Source organism: Condylura cristata, unplaced genomic scaffold, assembly GCF_000260355.1.
Source record: "Condylura cristata isolate star-nosed mole 26May11 unplaced genomic scaffold, ConCri1.0 scaffold00025, whole genome shotgun sequence".
Taxonomy (NCBI): Eukaryota; Metazoa; Chordata; class Mammalia; order Eulipotyphla; family Talpidae; genus Condylura; species Condylura cristata.
This window is the reverse complement of record NW_004567126.1, coordinates 3,235,032-3,257,048: the sequence shown is the minus strand read 5'-3', so window position 1 is coordinate 3,257,048 and position 22,017 is coordinate 3,235,032. Positions and strand designations below refer to the sequence as shown.

The following is a 22,017-nucleotide window of genomic DNA, read 5'->3' as shown; positions in this document are numbered from 1 at the left end:
CCCCCCCACTGTTTTTTGATCCCGTTCCCCACTCCACCCCCATAAAATGTCTGGTATATATCTGTTCATTATTATTATTTTTTCGTCTATTCTACTCCTGCTATAAGTGAAACCATCCAGTATTTTTCTTTCTGGCTTACTTCACCAAGCATGATCTTCTCCAGCTCCATCCATATTGCCACACACACGTGTGTGTGTGTGTTGTTGTTGTTTTTGAGGGGGGGGATGTTGCTGAGTAATATTCCATGCACATGGAGATATTTTTATTAGAAAATAGAAAAGGTTTGCATCAGGAACCTTGTGAGTACTTTCAATATGAATGCATCTTGATGGATAGGTGCATGCTTTCATTTTAATGATGGTATTTCTGGTACTGCACACAATTCTATGATACACTGCTAAACTTTCTGAAAGTAACTAAATTTTCTATTATCCACCGCCTTTCCTTCTGACACTTGAAAACTCTATTTATGGGGTACAAAAAAATAGTATTCATAATAACCAAACAGGGTAAAGCTTCCAGTCACTATCCATGTCACCCCAAAACAGGGTAAAACTTCCAGTCACTATACCATGTCACTTTATTTATGGTGATACTTTAGGTTCAGCTGCCTTTATGTCTGGTGTGAGTTAGTTTCCTGACAATACAGAGGCAAAGTAAAAAGCTCTTCAATAAACAAAAAATCCATTTGTACTAGAGCAACATGCTCAGTTGGATAGTTCTTCTATTACATGCATGATAGGTGATGTTTCTACCACTGTCTTATAAAAGACAAAACTTCCAGATTGTTGTTTATGTAGCTGTCTCTCTTCAAAACAGCAGCTGAGTTAATTGATCGCTGTGGTAATTAGCATGGCTAAAGCCCATCTGTCTATAAGATTTAATTGTATTTCAACCATGAAAATGAGAAACAAAGCCAAATAGATGAAAGCTTCATTAAAAAAAAGTGAATTAAAAAGAAATCAACCCAAACTTCTATTTTTCTCATAAAAATAAAATCTAACAGCCCTGGCACAAGGATAATGCTTCCTGAGACCATCTAAATGACATCAGTTCCTGAGTATTTTCCTTTTCATTATTAGAATAGTTTGGGAGTGTCTGTGTCTCCATAGACTCTCTCCATTCTGAGGCATGAAACTCCCTTGCCTGCCCTCTTTCCATTATCATTTCCATTCTATTTACGAATATTCTACTTCACTCAGCTCATAAAATGTGCTTAACTGCTGATATGCTCTTGTTTATATGTGTATTGGTGAAATATTTCAGCACTGCTGATTCACAAAACATAAGTATTCTTTCTTTGGAGGCCTCCAGAGGGTGGGAACTAATCAGATGAGCCATGTGCCCTGGTTTTCAAATCAGAGACTAATTTCTGATGTTGAAGAGAAAGAAGATAGTGTCATTGTTTTTTTGTTTGTTTGTTTGTTTTTTCCTTTACAACTGTAAGTAAAATGGAAGAGAAATGTCACAGGCAACCCTAAGCAAAATGCTTTTGAGTCTTGTTTTTCTGTATTTCCTTCTTTTTCTTTAAAATACTATGAATCTTGAACAAAGACATGGTTTTCTTTAATGATCTTACTAGAGTGTTTTTCATCTAGAATGTAGAGTTGTGACCTGTCTTTTGTGCCTGTGGCTGAGACACTGAACCACATTCTAAGGATAACTCGTAAATTACTGCTTATGCAACATGAATTATACTGATATTCGACATCAGAGTTGAGCCCTGCTGGCCTGGTTTCTGAGATGAAATCTGGGCTCTCAAACTATTTCTATTTAAAATATTTAAAACAAACAAAATCATCATCTCTGGAATTTAAAAATGGACACAGTGACAATGGTGGGAAGGGAAAATAATTTGTGATTGTGGGGATGGATATATAACAACATTATCTAGCATTAGCCTCAGGCCTCTCCCTCCTCTTCTAATCCTGGGTAAAATCATTCCTTATTTTATCTAAAGTAACTAGGATCATAGTAGGTACAAAATTACTCAATTAGAAAAAAAAATCATGGCTTTTGTTGGTTTGTTTGTTTATGCTTATTGGGATAGGCCAGAGGTGTAGTGGTTGAGAGGATTCACCAGAGAGAGTGGGAAGCAGAACAGGCAAATCTACTGAAATACATGGCTGAGGGGAGCAGTGGGCTGTTCCGCAGAGGTCTGCTGTGCCATGTGAGGGATTGAACTTGTGCTGCAGTGGCTTCGGAGAGCTTCATAATGCAGTGTTTTACCCCATTGCACCATCAAGGAGAGCCTCATGCTATCTTTTTAATAATATAGGCTCTAAGTCAATCACTTCTTAGAAAAGTCTGTGAGTTCCAGTCTTTGAAAATATTGACTCGGTCTGCTTCTATGAGCAAGAAGGTAGTTCGACAACACATAAGCATCTTTAAAAACTAATGTGCAAAATAAAATAGTGACTTTTGGGATTATAAAATGTGTGGACCTCCAGCTGATTATGTTAAGTGACATAAGTCAAAAAGTAAAAGAGATCAGGTGGTTTCACTCATCTGTGAGATATAAATAACAAAACAACATATACAGACAAACTACAACAGGATTAAATCTTGCACTTAGAGGTAGTGGGGTGAGTGAGGAGAGGTCTGAGGGAGAGAGGTGGAGATGTACTGGTACAGATAATTTGGTGGAAGCTAAGTGGAACATGCACATGTGGAAGAGTAAAACTTTAATCCCAAATTTTAAGTGGAATCAAAATATAGCTTGTATAAAACAGCAGTATCCTATATTTGCAGTTTTGGAAAAAAAGTCATGCAAACTCATACACACACAAAAACAATGGATAAGAGAGATAGATCAATTTATTTATTTTAAATTTTGTTTATGTGTATAGAACTGGGGTACAAGCCAGAAGTGCAGGAGCAGTGAGAGGATTCACCAGAGACAATGGAGAGTAGAACAGGCTGACTGACAAGGTACACTGCTGAGGAGAGCAGCAGGTGGGTTAGGAGAGGTCTGAGGCACCATGTGGATCACGTCCAGGGCAGTATCGCACTCATGCTGAAGTGGCTTTAGCTTCTTAATTCTGTGCTTTAACCCACTGTGCCACCAGGGAGGGCCCTAGATCAATTTATTTTATATAATATTATCAAATAAGGTGCCTTTGAGGTCATAAAAATAGTTTAAGTTCTTTGGATTTGTCTATTATATCTGAATGACCTTGGACATTTATTTTTCTGACCCTCATTATCCTTTTATATAAAATGGGTTGAAGCCAGCCATCTCTTTTCCATAGGATTTTGGTGTAGACTTTACAGATACTTCTAGTGTGTCTTATAAATAGGAGAGCATTCTAGCAAAGTAAGCTCTTTTATCCTCAGAAAAGTAGGAAATGCTATGAATAGCCTGGAATAGTTAAGAAGAGAAGCAGAAATTTATAAATGTTTACAGAAATATGTGGATTATGTTTTCAGCCTATTGTCATGGTTGGGGTTGTTTTGGGCTCTCAGACCTGTCTATTCCCTTCAACCTTTGGCACTAGGCTGCACAGTTTAGTAACAAAATTTTGTCACTTAATCTGTTTCAAAACTGGGAGGTATCTAGACTTCAAAAGCTAAAGAAATATGTCTCTTAATAGTATATACTTTTGGCTCTCCTTGGTGGTGCAGCGGGTTGGAGTGCAGCACTGCGAAGCTGGATATGGCCGCTCTAGTGCGAGTTCCATCCCCTGCCCCTGAGCTGACCTATATGGCACCACAGACCTTTCCTGACCTGCCCACTGGGGTCCTCTCAGTGTGTACTCAACGATCTGCCTGCTCTGCTCCTCACTCTTTCTGGTGAATTCTCTGATGGCCCTTGTACCTCTGACCTGTACCCAGTTCTATATGCAAAAATAAGATATTTTTTTAAAGTGTATTTTTAAGCATTTTATTCAATGTCATTTTTAATCATAGCAATCTGCAGGGTGTTCTTGTAGATTAAAGATAGCAGACAGAGCATTCCTGTTCACGAGTACTTGCAGAATTACTAAGCAGACATAACAAAGTGCAAAGGCGATCCATTCACCATCAAGAGAAGAAAAATGTTGCATCCTAAGTCAAATAAGTATTCCTTATATTGTGAGCTACCAAATTGTTGGGGTAGATGGGAAGAAAATAAGTCTAATCTTTCTTATATATTATGCTTCAGAATCATAGAAGAATGAGAGAACCTTAATCCATAGGGCACTGACCTTAACAAGATTTTTTTTTTAAAAAAAAGGAGGACAAGTATCTAAAGAAGCATCTCCCTGATATGAACTGCACAGTACCCACAGACCAGACCATACCCCCGGAAGTAGCCAATCCCTCTTAGTACAGTATCAACAGATGGAGGTGAAGGGACCATAGTGTGACACCAGAGCACAGAGGCAGAAACAAACGCAATAGTAGCAAGTGCAGCTTCTATATCCACCTCAGCCTGTACACCCCCAGTGCACCGGTTTATGGGACAGAAATTCAGAAAGCATGAGAGGATGCTGTAGAGAATTCTCCTGGGATCTACCAGTCAGCTGATGGGTGCACTAGAGAAAAGGAGAGGGAAATGAGCAAAGCTCATTTGGAAAACTTTAGGGCTGAATCCTAGTAGTTAAAGAAGTTTACCAGTTCTGGAGATAGTACTGCTGAATGAGTGAAGCTGTGATTTTCAGAGCCTTGTGCTTTTGCAGCAGATACATTGCTGTCTCAGCTCATCTCATGAGCCCACATTGGTATTCCTGTCCCCACAGATAGCTTGGTTTCTCTGTCTTGAGGTGCTTGCCCAAACTCCCTCCTCCAACTCTTAAACAGTGAAAATTAGGGTTCAGTGGACAAATGTCCCATCATCTCTACCTGTTTGTGGAGCGATTCTGATGTAAATTATGTGTGGTTCCCCAGAGGGATGAACTGTACACAGTGGCTCATAGCAGTGAGGTTAGATTTTCTCTCTGCTAGTCTCTGTTCATCACCTTTTCTCACTAAGGTTTCTTGGAATTCCCTCCCAAATAAAGACCATTTGCATCCAAATTTGCATCTCACTGATAGCAGGGGAGGGGAAGTTTTATATATATATACACACATACACATACACACATATGTGTGTGTTATATGTGTATATATACACACATATATGTGTGTATTATATGTGTGTATATATATATATATTTATCTAACATATTGTGTACATTTTTTCTCATTATATGTCTTCTGTAATCTAGTTTCTGTTATCTTTTACAAAAAGATACACACATGCAGTTAGACATGACATTTCAAGTTTTCGGTACCTACATCAGCATTCAACATTGCCGTGTAGCTTATTATTATAGGGGATCTTTAACAGTCTTCTCAAATGTTACTTCTAATGGATTCAGGTTCCAGAGTGTTCCCTCAGTTGATATCACATATTTGGGAATTAAAATATGGAGTAAAGTGTGTCAGGAAGTCCATTTGACATAAAGCATTAAGGACGGAGACTGGACAGACTGAGGTTTAACCCCTAATTTGGTACATTTCATTCTGCACATAAATATCATAAACAAAGCAGTCGTTATCATAGTAACTCATGAGAAATCCAACTGGCATTGATTTGGGGACTTATTTTAAAGTATCAATCACATTATGATTCTCAGTGAAGGATGTCTCCAGATTTTGCCTACAACTTCTCGACATCAGTTCTTGAGTAGAGATTATACAGCTCTGACACTTATATGTGCAAATAAGTAATTTGTATGCACATTTTTGACACAAGCCTTATGTGTATCTCTCATTGTTTTGACAATATTAGCAAACATTAGAGAGAAGCTGACTTAAGTATCAGTTACTTGTATGAAATTCAGTTGACTTATGGTGGTTCTTTAAAGACAATTCATATTCTCTGACCAATTTGTTTTACATATGAAATATGGATAGAACAGCAGGATGGTAAGTAATGAAAAACAGTGTTGTTTCATTTTTATTTGTATCTTAACATCATCTTCAAACATATTCTTAAGGGTATACTTGGAGATATGGTCTTTTTTACTTACTATTTTAGCATCCCGTTTTATAGAACAACGTAAACCCCCAATCACTGAAATCTAATTCATATATTTTGTGAGGTCTTTTTGTTCATGAGAATCTTCATTACTATGATATTTCCCCCTGAAAGCTGGAGTTAATGATGCACAAGTAACACACGTGTTTACGTTTATAATATATTGTTTAAAGCAAAGATATTGAAGAGACCTTCAAGATATTAACACTAGTCAAAGTGCCTCAAGTTTTAGTACCTTTTTTCGTAGGTGAGCAATGCTTAACTATTAAGATCTGGCTAATGTTAGAGATGTAGGTTGTGCTAATTTCACTCTGAATTTTACTTTTTAAATGCAGTCTTCTAAGAAAATTTCTGTGGTTAATGTATAAGTTGTATAAGCATTTTAACAGCCTATTAAATGCCACTTGAGAGTTCATACTGGCTGTTATGCTAGTTCATAGATAGAATCAAAATGCTGAGCATCTGTGTGGCAAATCTCCAGATGTTTGCTTCATCTTTATTCTTTCTCTGTGTAGTGTGTTTCATGAAAAAAATGTGATGTTTCTTAACAATGGATTATTCTTACATGATCTTAAGTTGGAACATTGGGAGAACATTTAAAATTTACTAATGGAACAACGGTAGCTTTGTTTGTTTTATGAAAAAGCCATCTTTTTCCTTTGGACTCAAAATCAACATTTTTTAAACATTGCCTAGTTGGTAGGAGCATTTCTCAAATGGTTATATTAAGTTTGTCTTTGGTGAATTGAGTGAGGTAGAAGAAACTTTTCTTTAATTGCAAAAGGGTGATTGAATCGTTTGAGATCAAGAACTCCCAGAAAGGATTGGATGACTGAGATTCATTTCGAAATGCATTTGAGTAGAGAAGTTCTAAACGCAGAAAGGTGTAAGTAAAGCACTGCTCAGGAACCATCTTTGTTGCTAATCTTGCAGTTGTTATTTCCTAAAGATACTGGTTACTTAATTATCTTTATTCCTGAATATATCTAGGGTCATAGTTGCAGCAGATTTTTAATTATATACAAAGCTATACAAAGTGGAACATTTCACCCTAGGGAGCCCCCTCCCCCCAAAATGACTGTAGCCACTTTATTAAGTGAGCTGCTGCAGAGTTTGGCTGTGGTTGCTAAATCAAAGGTTTGTGGATGTTTTGTTCCTTTGGGCAATAGTTGTTCCATAATTTTCATTTTTGAGTAACTGGAAGTACAAGCCAATAACTTTGAAGAAAGAAAAACAATCTTTACATTTTTATGTACTTATACCCACACAGTATGCAGAAAACTTGTTAAAGTTAACAACAGTAGCAAAAATGGCCTGTGAAGTTAGTGTGTATGTAGACACCTAGGTTTAATTAAATATTAGTTAAAGTTAAGATATATACAGCTGGGGGGGGAGGGGTGGCTTACCACTGGAAACAGAGAAACAAAGATAAAACATCGTTTTACTTTTACTTTTGTAATTTTTAAGGTCATATTTTTCTCTTGTCATGCAATTGGAACCAAGTATTTTAGGAACTGACCTAGGGTATTGGAATAGTAAAAGCCATACTCCATTTGTTTGCTAGAATGTATGTGTTTCTGCAGTTTCATGATCTCAAAAACAACTGTGAAAGCGTTATTCTATAAGCAGTCCTGTCCATCCAGTCTGCTAATGAAGCTGCATAAATAAATGCAGTTGTCTCTCCAAATCATTGGGTCCAAATATCAGTTTTGAATACTGTCCTAATGGGATCCATTAAATTAGAACTTAGAATGAAAATTAAAAAAAAAAATGTAGAAGAAGCCCTCCCTGGTGGCGCAGTGGGTTAAAACACAGCACTAAGAAGCTAAAGCCACTTCTGCATGAGTTCGATTCCCTCCTGCCACGGAGGTGACCACATGGCATGGCAGACCTCTCCTGACCCACCTGCTGCTCCCCTCAGCAGTGTACTTCATTGATCTGCCTTTTCTGCTCCCCACTCTGTCTCTGGTGAAGCCTCTCACTGCCCCTGAGCCTCTGGCCTGTACCCCAGTTCTGTATGCACAAATAAATCTTAAAAAAAAAAAATAGAAGATCAGTTGAGTCCACACTGTGGGAAAAGGTTTCTATTTTACTTTAGCATATCATTTTGAGAAAGCAAATTGAAACATATACATCAGGATTATACATCATTTTGTTAGCTTGCAACCCTCTTTAGTAAATGATTAAAGTCTGTTATACCCAATTTGAATCAGTCTTTCATTTTTGTCTTTATGCATTATATTGCTGGCTTTGTTCTTTGGTATACTTAATGGAGGAGAAAAATAATGAAAGAGAATCTATTCCTTGCATCAGAGAACTTAGAGGAATGCCTTCCACTTATAAAATCAGGAGATTTTAACACCTTCCTAAACGTGCTGCATATATGCCTGCACAAGCCTGGTTGTTAATACCTCTTCCATCATGCCTATAGGTAAGGTGGTACCATCCACCCAGCATTCTCCATCTAGGTCCTTCCTCTAACTTGACTTTTGGAAGATACCCTTAAATATATATGTGCATTAATTATCTATGTGCAGAACTGTGTATCAGCCATCCCCCAATTTGGTGATTTAAAACAAAAATTATTTATTCTGGAGTTCCTCTCTGGTCACCTCGGGGTAAAGTCTCAGGCCTTCCCCTGCAGATGTCCACTACCAAGGCCTAAGCGTGACCCCCAGCCAGGGAGCTGACCTACATGGCAAAGCAGATCTCTCCTGTCTCACCCAGGAGTGTATTTCAGTAGATCTGCCTGTTCTGCTCTCCACTGTCTCTGGTAATTCTCCTTACCTTTCCCTCACACACACTCTGGCCCACACCCCAACTCTTCTATGCACAAATAAAATAAAGTATTTTCAAAGATTATTTATTCTATTCATGTATCTGTGCACAAATAAAGTCTTTTTAAAAATTATTTGTTCTAATTAATGTATCCAGGGTCAAATGGAATTGGCTATAGCTAGCCTAGGTTTGAATGAATGCAGTTGGCCCCATGTGTGTCCCAGGTGTATTTCATTCTCCCTAAGAGGCACTATCTAATACATGTCCTGCTCTAGCCAGAATAGGCCTACAATGGATCCAGCCACATATCCACCTGCATTCTATTGCCTCAATCAACCCCAATGTCAGTGAGGTAGGGTGATGAAGACATGGACTATGTAACAACTAGAAAATCATGTGACAAAGTGGAAGCTTTTAAGATTGAAGAATTGGAACAGTAATGAAATCAACCAAAGTATGTACTAAACAACTGGTCCCCCCTGCCCTTTTCTCTCTCAAAACAATTCTGTGCAAGGAAACTCTAAAATACATCTGTAATTATTAAAACTAGTGATTGAGTTAAGTCAGTCATAAGTGAATCAGTCCATAGCTAATTCTCTCAGACAGTGCAGCCTGAATGTGATGGGTGCACTTGCTGCCTTCCCAAGGACCCTCTGTCACTAGGCCTCAGTAAGACAAGTAACTTATACCCAATGCAGATTAACTGTGTACAGTGCTTAAGTACAGTGCATAGTTTGCTTAACCTATTTCTATTTTGGTATAAATAACAGAAAATTATTTTTCACAGTTCTGGAATCTAGAAGTTGGAGATGAGTTCTGATGAAAACCTTCTTCCATTTTTTTTCAGATGACTAAGTTGTCATTTTGTCTTCACCTAAGAGAAAAAGCAACTCACTTCTTATTTTAAAGGCACTAATCTCATTCATGAGGTACCATCTACATGAACAAGTATATCTAAAAGGCCCCATTTCCAAGTAGGAACATACTAGGAACTACATTTTGACATATAAGTTTGGTGGGACATAGCTATTCAGTCCACTACAATTCAACCAAAGAATAAGTGATTTTTGAGTATCAGAAACAACTAATTCAATAAAGCTTTTTTAAAAGATGTAGTTTTATTTTTTATGCATACAAGATCTACTGTAAAGGCCAGAGTTGTGGGGGTGAGAGACAGGTGCAGAGCAGAACTGAATCTACTGAAATACAGTGCTGAGGGGAGCAGTGGGTGAGGCAGGAGATGTCTGTTGCACCATCTTCTTGGCTGGCGATCAAACTCATACTGCAGTGACTACTGATAGCTTTATGGTGCTGAGTTCTTTTGCTGACTTAGGGGGGCCCAACAAAACAAAAGAAATGTTCAACCCCAAAAAGACTAGAATGAATGTTGTCTCAGAAATATTCAAAAAAATATACAATAAGACGTGTATCACACACCTAGTAGGTATTCTTTTAAAAATAAAACTAATTGTACTTAATAAGTGCATTTATTACTTATAAATTAATAATAAACCATTAATTGGCCCTCCCTGGTGGCGCAGCGGGTTAAAGCACAGCACAAAGAAGTTTAAACCACTTCCGCATGAGTTCGATTCCCGCCTGCCCCCAGAGGAGACCACATGGCGTGGCAGACCTCTCCTGACCCGCCCGCTGCTCCCCTCAGCAGTGTACTTCGTTGATCTGCCTGTTCTGCACCCAACTCTGTCTCTGGTGAATCCTCTCACCCTCCGCATCTCTGGCCTGTACCCCAGTTCTGTATGAATAAATAAATAAATCTTAAAAAAAAAACCATTAATAATGCATAAGTATTTTAAATTTGCTAAAGGAACTATTAGCTGAGACAAGTTTTTTTGTTGTTTTTTTGTTTGTTTGTTTTTATGCATATAGAAATGAGGTTCAGGCCAGAGAGGCAGGGGTGGTGAGAGGATTCACCAGAAACACAGTGGGGGGGCAAAACAGGTAGATCAACAAAGTACATTGCTGAAAGGAGCAGTGGGTGAGACGGGAGCGGTCTGCCGCCATGTGGGTCACCTCCGTGGTAGGGATCAAACGCACATGGAGGCAGCCATGGCCAGCTTCACAGTGGTGCGCTTTAACCAGGAAGGGCCAGAGACAAGTTTTCTGATAGTCATAAGATCAATAACATTTTAGGGATGGACTTTGTACATCAAATTTTTTTTTAAAGATTTATTTATTTATTCGTACAGAACTGGGGTACAGGCCAGAGTTGCGGAGGGTGAGAGGATTCACCAGAGACAGAGCGGGGAGCAGAACAGGCAGATGGACAAAGTACACTGCTGAGGGGAGCAGCGGGCGGGTCAGGAGAGGTCTGCCGCGCCATGTGGTCGCCTCCGGGGCAGGCGGGGATCGAACTCATGCGGAAGTGGCTTCAGTTTCTCAGTGCAGTGCTTTAACCCGCTGCGCCACCAGGGAGGGCCTCAAATTATTTTTATGACAGGAATTTTTTTGATGAAAGAAATGATACATTGATTTTAAGTTTGACTCAAGTTCCTCATCGCAAATAGATCTGTTGTGTAATGTCATCCTGGAACTTGTCTAGAGAAATGAATCCCTAATCCAAAATGTCTATTCTTTCTCTAGTAATAGATAATATATAAACCTCCAGAACTGAACTTAAAATATAATGAAGACAGTACCTTTATTCTGATATTAATTATGCTGTTTATTTGAAACTGAAACCATCCCATCAGTGATACAGATTCCTGCAAGGAATAGTATGATACTGCAATACATTTGAAACTTGGCATTTCTGTGAAGGCATAAGAAAAATGGATTTTAAAATATGACAATTTTCTAAGCTCTGTCCTCTTAAAATATACTCATTTCCCTAGACCTCAATAGAAAAATAAGTTTTCCATTGATTTTTCAACATAGCCTAGAAACATTTATTGTGTTCCCTGATGTGTAGTAGGTACCTATCAAAAGCCAACTATAATATAATAAATTATTGCTGTTATTATCACTCATCGGCTTTGGTATATGTGTTATCTCATTCTTGCTAGACAAAAACACTTTTGCAATTTTTTTTTTATTTTTATTTAGGACCTATCAATAAATTATTTGTTGTATCTGTGGGAGATTAAGTAGATAAAATCAGGTCATACTTTATGGAGTTTATAGTTTCAGTGTATTGTGTCAACAGTCACAGTCATCTCATACTCGTTAGATAAAATTAATGAACTAGCCCATGGCCTAACATGTTTAGAAATAGTGTCAAAGAAAGTCAAACTTAAAATATTAAGTATATGTCTCTGTCGCTACATTTTACTACAAGTATTTCTTCTATTCTCTAGAGTAATAAATTAGGCTAAGAAACTGCCTCACTATCCTTTGAACTACTAGGATGGTTTCTGCCTGAATTCACTGATTCCTTAATATTTCTTGTTATTTATATGTGTCTAACTCAATGACATTTTTTCTCATGTTTGTTTTGCATACTTAAAGCATTTCACATGTAGGGGTTGGGAGTCCTTTAATAATTCCATGGACAAGTTAATGTTGTCATTATTTTGCACAGGAACAAACTGATCCCTACAGTATATGATTTTTTACCCAGAGACACACAGCTTACAGGTAATACAAAGGCCCTCCCCAGTACCTCAGCGGGTTAAAGCACAGCACTATGAAACTAGCCGCAGCTGCTTTAGCATGAGTTCTATCCTCCACTAGGGAGGTGACCCACATGGGGCAGCAGACCCTTGCTGACTTGCCAACTGCTCCCCTCAGCAGTACACTTTGACAGTCTCCCTGTTCTGCTCCCCACTCTGTCTCTGGTGAATCTTTTCACCACCGCTGCACTCTGGTGGTACCCCAGTTTTGCATAAATAAATCTTTAAAAAAATAAATAAAGTTGACAAAGTACTCTGCGGTGACATATTTTATTTTTTAATATTTATTTTATTTGCTTATGCAAACAAGCACTGGGGTATAGGCCTGAAGTGTGTATGTTGGGGAGGCGGGGAGTGTGGTGTGAGCAGATCTACCCAAGACAGAGTGGGGAGCAGAACAAACAGATCTATTGAAATATGCTGCTGAGGGGAGTGGCAGACAAAACAGGAGAGGTCTGTAGCACCATGTGAGTCAGCTCCACCATGTGGGTCAGCTCCCTGGGTCAGTCATGCTGTGGTGGGCTGACAATAGCTTCATAGTGCTGACACAGCTCCGTGTGCTACCAGGGAGGACCTATAGAAACATACTTTTAAAAAGATGGCTCATGGTTTCTCTGGTGGTGGGAGAACTATGGGACTCTTCCCAAAAGAAGAAATAAAATACTGTCCAAAAATTAACTTTAAGAATATAAATAAAAATAATTTAAAATAATTTAAAAAGCTTATTCATATTAGCTGCAATAGGCATGGCAAATGTAACATGTGTGTGGCCATTTACTCCCCTTCCATACTCAGGATAAACAACAATAGCAGATGATATTCTTTTCCCCAAAGCATACTTCAATCATGGAAACCTTCCAATGTTCAACTCTGGGAAAAGTATCATCATTTTTTGGAGTTGACATTCAGTATTATGTGGGTTTGATTTTCTATTTTAATATCTTACTTTGTTAGAAATCATGTCTTTTGTATTTGAAACCTGTAACATCTTCCATTGTACTTTGAACAGGATTAATAAATGAGAAATCTGTTAATAGTTTATGGTTAAAGGGGCACAAGTTATAACTAGGAAGAATTGTGTGACCATAATCATTGATTGTTTTATTTCTCAGGTGTTACTGGATTTCATCTTTTGGAACAGGCTCTGGGTGATATATTTCAAAGGTGAAGTCCTTTGTCAGGACATAACAAGGCAGCAGCAAAAGACAAGCCCTAGTAGACAGGGTGTGTGAAGGCCAAGGTGTGAAGACATGGCTGACTGTGGCTCTACTCTAAGAGTCAGACTCTGTGTTGTGTGAGTTGGACAGTAACTCTTTCTGTTTTGCTACTGCTCACTTAGAAAAACATTTTAGTTTACAGAAGTAGGGTTTTTGAATTCTTGGTTTCCAAACTGCAATGAACCTATCAGTCAACAAATGGACTGATTGCTTATCTTCTGAATCACTTCCTCATGTTTGTAAACACACGTAGAGTTTGGCTTCATCTGTTTGTTCAATAAATATTTATTAAAAACTTCCTATTATCTCCCGCTTGGGCCTAATACATCAGTAAATGAGATTCAGTCTTTATTTTCCAGAGTTTCCAGTCTGGGAAATGGAAAGCAGGAAAAGAATGAATGTATCAGGCAAAGTCAATAAAGTAACACATGTTAAATTTTCTGTCACAATGCCCAACCCAAGAAATGTATGTTTTCTCTAGCCCTACCCTTTCTCCCACATACCATATCAGCATATGATCCTGTTATTTTTGAATCTAAAAAATCCTTCTCAATGATCCATAATTACTAACCAACAAGAACAGCAAAAGTCATTGCACTAATTTCTAATTTTCCAGAGCAGATATATAAAGGGGGGGGGGGAGAGGGGACACCTTTCCCAAAGGGCCTGTCCAAAGGGCCTGTGTACTATAGACAGAGTCATTTCTGAAGCACACATAGCAATTAAATATTTAATGACAATTAAATAGCATTTATTTTCTGTATATCTCTAATGGATACAGCTCTTAAGACTTTTAAGCTCTCCTTCACAAAAAAAAAAAAAAAAATCAGCATCCTGCTGTATGTACTGAGATAAAGATGTAAGCAATGTCAGCTGATAAATCTTTGTAGATGGTTCAATATCTCAGGCACCACAAAGGAGTCCATAGTGAGAGGAAAGATCAAGACTTCCACACTTCACTTACTGCTTCTAAATTCTTTCATACTTGAGCATCTGGGGGCTTTGAGGCTCACTATTGAAAGACCTGGCCTTCGTTTCTGTAATGACATGGTGAGCACTACACAGGGCAGTGTTGGAAGCCCACAGTGGGGAAGGTACATAAGGATGAAAGTTGTGGCTGAAATGGCTGTGGCTGAAATGGACTGAGACTCAGCCTTCCTCGGGTCTCCCTAGCTGCTGTCCCTGGTATTTATTTTTATCTGCAGGATAATAGATAGGGAGGAAAACCAAAGAATGTTAGTAGATAGTTCAAAGGAAAGAGATTTTGGGCCTTCCCTCATGGTGCAATGGGTTAAGATTCAGCACTGCAAGCTAGTAGCCACTTCAGCTTGAGTTCAATCCCTGGCCCCAGAGGTGATCCTCTTGGCTTGGCAAGCCTCTCCTGACCCGTCTGTCTGCCTATTCTGCTCCCCACTCTGTATCTGGTGAAGCCTCTCACCACCCCTGTACCTATGGCTTATGTGCTAGTTCTGTATGCATAAATAGATAAATCTTTAAAAAAGGGGGGGGGGATTTCTGAGGACTAAAATAATCAAAAGTTTCTTCACAAAAATTACTTTACAATGGGGCTCTCCCTGGTGGTGCAATGGTGGTGCAGCACTGCAAATTGGTTGCAGCCGCTTCAGGGCAAGTTCAATTGCCCTGGAGGTGACCCACATGGCGTGGCAGACTTCTTCTGATCCGCCAGCTACACCCCTCAGCAGTGTACTTCATTGAGCTGTCTGTTCTGCTCCCCACTCTGTCTCTGGTGAAGCCTCTCACCGCCCTTGCACCTCTGAATAAATAAATAAATCTTAAAAAAAAAAATTACGGGCTCTCCCCGGTGGCGCAGAGGGTTAAAGCACTGCATTATGAAGCTTTCCAAAGCCATCACAGCACTGATCCGATCGTCCACAAGGAAGCTGACCCAAATGGCGTGGCAGACCTCTCCTGACCTGCCCACTGCTCCCCTCAGCAGTCTATCTTGATAGATCTGCCTGTTCTGCTCCCCACTCTGCTTTGGTGAATCCTCTCAACCCACCACATGTCTGGCCTGTACCCCATTTCTGTATGAATAAATAAATAAATCTTTAAAAAAAATTACTTTACAATTACTAGTATTTCAGAATGACTCTACAAGCCAAAAAGAAAGAAGGATTTTTGATATCAGGCAGATTATACACTTTTCAGAGTGAGAACAATATCTACATGAAGTTTTCATGCCAAGGGTGATTGTGAAGTTCTGACCAAGTCATACTATGCACTCAGGAACTATTTATTGGTCAAATATATTTTTTTTCAATGGCTTCTTTTTTTAAAGATTTATTCATTTATGCATACAGAGCTGGGGTACAGGCCAGAGGTTCAGGTGCAGTGAGAGGATCCACCAGAGACAGTGGGGAGCAGAACAGACCAAGTGACGAAGTACACTGCTGAGGGGAGCAGCCCGCGGGTCAGGAGAGGTCTGCTGCACCATGTGGATCTCCTCCAGGGAAAGAATCAAACTCATGCTGAAATAGCGTTAGCTTCTTAGTGCTGTGCACCCCCGTACCTCCAAGGAGGGCCAAGGCCTTTTCTTTTTTTTTTCTTTTTTTTTTTAAGTGATTTATCTTATTTATTTATGGACACAAGAGGTGAGTGCAAGTCAGAAGTGCAAGAGGGAGAGGTGGAAATATACACCAGGACAGAGTCGGAGTAGAACAGGTAGAATGACTGAAATACACTGCTGAGGGGAGCAGCAGGAAAAACAGGAGAGGTATGCTGTACCATGTGGGTCAGCTCCCAACCCAGGGATCAAATGCAGGCCTTCGAGGTGGGCTATCCCAGTGAGAGCAAAGACTTAAACCCTAAGTCAGCAGGAAGGCCCTACTTTGAATGGCCTTTTAACCCTTGATAAAAACACCAATGAACACATTAGTTGTAAAATTATTGCTGCGGGTGGTCTAACAAATTTCTTTCCTGCTTCTTTGTTTGTTTGTTTGTTTTGTTTTTTTTTTCCCATGGTGAGTAGAAAGAGCTTCCAGAAGATGCAGCCCAGGGAGTGTGCTGTGTGAATGTGGTCATCTGTGTTGACTCTGTTCTCCTGGACTGGACTGAAGCAGGCATGTGTCTGGATTCTGGCCAGTGAGAGGAAAGTGAAAACCTGCTTGGGGGTGGGCTTGAAGCTTCCAAAAAATATTTCTGCTTAATAAAAAAAAAAAAAAGAAAGAAAGAGAAGATTCAGATGGATAAAATCCTTTCCTTTGAACTCTGAATCAACTGTGTAGGGTCGGGAGCTGCTGGAACATTGTGTCCAGGTTGAAAGGGGGCAATTCACATGTCCACCCCAGGAGAGTAGAGGGCAGAGTTCTCTGGATGGATCACAGTACTAGCCAGCTCTGGATATGGTCAAACTTCAGGCCACCTACAGGAATTGGCCACCTTTTCTCTTCTGAGTCATTTTTAGTTGGATGATCTGTTACTTGCCACCTGAATTAGCCTATGAGATCAGTGGCTGATCAAATATGCAGGACTCAAGTATGTGGATCAAATATGTGGACTCATTTGAGAGCTGCTACTACTCTTCCGAAATTGATAAATTGAGTGTCTCTGTTGAGATTTCAGACTCTGTATTATAAACATGTAATGGATCATGAAATCCAGCTGGTATTCAGTGTAGTTTCCATGCAAATTCCATACGCCTGAAAGGATTTTTGAGTCTGTTTTTAACCAAATGTGAAAACAGAAATGGAAAAATGTGTGAATAACTAAATTGGACAGCCATACAAAACTCTCACACAAGATCATAATTTAGTGACATATTCCATTCTGTTTAATGTGTACTAATAATTCAGGAACTTTTTAATTTATTCAGTTTTCTCATTTTGCAATATATATATGGATCTAATGGAGAAACATAGACTAGTTAGACAATTAAGCTGTTGAAGGAACTGCTTTATTTGGGGAAAATGTCAAATAGATACTGTTTCTTGGTGCACAGGTGTTTTAACATGCTTTTCTTAAACATATAAATTCCACATAAAAAGGCAGTCTTGTCATTTTTTTTTATTTTGAAATTCCAAAAGAGATGACCTATAGTTCCCTTGCCTCTGAGATGGGTCTTTTTTTAAAGAGTAGCTTTAAAATGTAGCTTTCTTCATACCTGAGACCCCTTGAGAATAAACAAAATCTGCATTTCTTTTTCAAGCAGCAACCTGTCAATCTAAGAAGTAAACAGAAGCTTGTTTCAGCCTGACTTCTTACAGCATGGCATTGTAACAATCTCACAGAAGATTTGTGACTCTATCTCAATTTAAAAGAAAGAATTTTTATTGAGATATTTCAGAATAAAATCTGGTAGGGTTTAAAAGCAACTTTGATGAATAAAAATTAAAATGTCTTAAAATAACACTTCTGGGCCCTCCTTGGTGGTGCAGCGGGTTAAAGCACGGCACTAAGAAGCTAAAGCCACTTCAACATGAGTTCCAGCCCCACCCCGGTGGTGACCCACATGGCATAGCAGACCTTTCCTGACTCACCCGCTGCTCCCCTCAGCAGTGTATTTCATCAGTCAGCCTGCTCTACTCCCCATTTTGTCTCTGGTGAATCATCTCACTGCCCTCACACCTCTGGCCTGTACCCCAGTTCTGTATGCATAAATAAATCTTTAAAAAAAGTAACACTTCAGAGTAACATATAGACCCACAATAGCATTGAAACTTTAAGATGATGGATAGTTATTTTCCTTTGCAAAAATGTATAATAACTGAAGAACCTAAAACTTGCTAGTTCTACTCAGTAGCATCATACTTTGAACCAGCACTTGAATCCACCTACTACTTCCATGCAGCCGCCTGACTTCCACTAGGGTCCCTTTGAGATCACAGCAAATGTTTATAGAATGATAGACTACTTTGGGTCTTATCCCAGAAAATAACTTCAGGTTCCTTTTCTGCTGGTCACGTAAGAGATTATGTGATTATTATTTATAGACAAGTTCCCAGGGAAGCCAGACAGATGCTGGTATATCATTAGTCATTTCTTCCATATAAGCTCTCATTTTTTCTAGCAGCAACCACAGTAGGCTTCTGCAGACAACTATTTGGCCTCAGATTTCTTTTAAAAATTTATGTTCACCTAGTTCCATCATTCTTACTATTCACTAAATGATGGTATGAATTGCCCTTTGTTAAAGGACCAGACATGTTCTCCCCTCTCATCTAAAAGAAGAGAGAAAAATATATTCTGGATTACCACAAGAATAGCTCAACAAGAAAGCAAGCTTGCCTTATATTGACATATAGTTCAGAAGCCTAAGGTATATTGCCAGCACTTGTAATAGTCTCTAAAGGGTAAATATGCATAGCAATACTTGAAAGTTACCAATTTGACAGTCTGACTCCATCCCAACATATGACCATCTTTCAGTTGTTTAAGCCTAGTTTTTCCTATTAAAGTGAATGTTATTTGCTGTTAAACTTTTGCTTTAAATTTATGGCTATAGGGTGAGCAGGGTAATCTCACTTGTGATGGAAACCATCTATTCTGCAGTATCATCCATCAACTCACACAGTGTCTTTATTTGATCATTTATCTACTCTGGTATTGAACACAATAATGTCTGCTAGGTACTGGGTCCTGTGCATAGTCCCAGGGTGCAGTTCAGCTTGCCTCTCTGTGGTAACCGGCACAACTGGCGGATAAGGTATTAAACTGAAAATAAAATCTTGTGAATCTTAATATCATATGTTCAACTCTTCCCCACCCCCAGTCTGCTTCACTAAATTACAGAAATCTGATCACCTACTACTTAATGTTTAGAGTAGGTGATGCAATTAAAATAAGACATGATGTCAAGAAGTAAACCGTAAAAGTTGTTTCATGTCGCCTCACAGGGCAGCAGCTTTGGGAGCAGTGGAGAAAGAAAGAACAGTTATTCAAAATCCAAGTATTAGAGGCCTAGAGGGACTAAATCAAAGGACGGAGCTCCAGTTCTTGAGCAGTCTCATATTTATTTATAACCAGGTTCAGAGAAGATGGGCAGGTACATGGACGAATGGACAAGTGTGGGGATGCTTTATTGGGGATGTGTTATCCTCTGGTGCACACTAGGGTGGAATGACAAAAGGCTATTCCCTGGGGGCTTCCATAGTTGCTGCTAATCAGAGCATACTATCTCTAATTTCTGTTTTTACCTAACTCTGCTCATCTTTACAAGGATATTCCAGCTGACCTTGCCATTGTGGCCACAATGTCTGCCTGCTGTTTTCAGCAGATACTGGTTTCCCAGTATGTTGCTCATGCCAGGGCCTTTACCCTGATGAGAAGCTTCCTGACTGTGTATGTTTGGCTTAACCAGCAGGAACTCTGGCTACCAAAACTATAGCCCCAATAACAAGGAGGGTCCAGGATCCCACAGTGTCACATATAATTAGGCAAGTAACTTTCTAGTTCTCAACAAGAACAGTCACCAAGAACAAGTGCCTATGGTTGCACTGAACCTTAAATATACCAGTAAAATGAAGCCCTTACTATAGTAACTGGGACTTATTTAATAAATAGTAGCTTTTGTGCAAATTATTATTTGAATTTCTTATTCACATATACTCTGAAGAATATGTAACTGATGTGCTATGTAATTTAATTTGCCCAGAAATTTCTTTGCTCCCAGAAAGGTAAACCGGCCAGCTTCTCCATGTTCCTTTAAAACAGTTTATTCATGTGACAAGTATTTATGAAGTACCCACTGTGACCAATACAGCCCATCTAGGAATTTATGATCGGATTGAACAGGCAAGAGGAGAGCTAAATGTAACGTAACAAGGAGACCTAGACTGTGATTCAGTCCAGGTTAAAGTAAATAATTTGAACAAGCATTGGCAAAAACCTGCTTCTGTCTCTGTTTCTGGGCCTGGAACAGACATTGTGAATCAGTTTCACTGTTCCCCATGTAATATAGAGTTGGGCTCAGAATCCTGCCTGAGACAGTACTACAGAAAGCACTCTCATTCATGTGTTCTTGCTGGGTTAAACTCTAACAGGACAAGTTCTAAAGATCAAGATCAACCTTTTTTTTTTTTCTCTGTCACCTCTACTTTCCTTTTCTTCTTCCATAGCCATCAAATCTTCAAGTCTAAATCCTGATCCTACCCATTTCTCTGCTGATCATCTACCACAAAGGTGGTGATCTATAATAAAATAACAGTGAGTTATATGTATGGATACATCTGTTTGCATTTCACGTTCCTAGGCTTATCTCATGGGCAGACCTAACTTCCAACATGGCATATACCTGGAAGGAAAGGGAAAGAGAACTAGAAACAGAAGGGCAAGGTCTAGTGACCACCACAGGCTCAGCTTACTTTCCACACACTGAACTGAGGTTTGACTTTTCTTGTTTTTCAAGTTAAGTCTTCACTTGGAAGAATCATGGAGGAGCCTTCACTGACCAGGTAACAATATTGAAGACACTTGAGATTTGTCAAAGGAACAAAAGACTTCTTTCATTCTAAAGAATGTACTATATAATGCTGTGACTTATTAGTAACTTCTGTGAGGGGGAAGTCCACACTGAGAGTACAGGACTCTTCTTTAACAAAATGGTAATTGCATGAATTTTCCATAAAAGCAACACCTCTGTTTCATTATATCAGTGAAAGTCCATGTCTCAGCCATTTTTTAGTTGATTCTTAAGAGTCTTCAAATTGACTCTGTCCTTCAAGGTTGATGCATAGGTTCAAGGGACAATCCCTTTTTCATGACCATGTGTGTGGCCTTGATCTGCTTAACTTAGCATATCTAGAGTTCAAAAGTTTTAAAGAATTTTGCTGAATACTGGGAATGGATCTGCATTTTCTCTTTAATTGTCATATTTTTGGCTTCCATATATATCACTAGAGTTAATTCTCTACTAATGTTTATTAACAGGTAGCTATTTATTACTATTGTGAATGAACTGCTTGCATTAATATCTCATAGCTCTGACAATCCTTTGATGTATTCTGAGATATACAGTAATTTTTACTGTCTTTAATTTTATTGTTTGAAGAAAACAGGGAACTTGTTTTCTGAAACCCCAATGACAAATCAAAATTTAACTGTATTTAGTTGTATATATCTTATTCATCATCTTCCAGCATTGGTTCTATAGTTTTTGATTATTTACTTATTAGAGAATATGTGTAAGATATTTCTCCATTTTTGATATATTTACTTATTTTTTGTATTCATTTTTATGCACAAAACTTTTTATTTTCACTTGTACTGCATCACTTTATAATGGCATTTTAATTGGCAATTAGATACCCAAATATAAGTTGTAATTTACAAATACTTGAGATTGGAGTCAGATGAATAGTTTTCTTCAATGCATAACTAAATATACAAAACAAAAGCCATGATGCCCCAATTTGCTCTGCCACCTGAACAGTT

At 38.7% G+C, this 22,017-nt stretch overlaps 1 protein-coding gene across 2 annotated transcripts in view; it reads left to right on the top strand.

The window, feature by feature from the left end:
* PDGFD (platelet derived growth factor D) overlaps positions 1-22,017 on the top strand; it is a 239,484-nt gene that overhangs the window by 111,592 nt on the left and 105,875 nt on the right. The window lies entirely within an intron of this gene.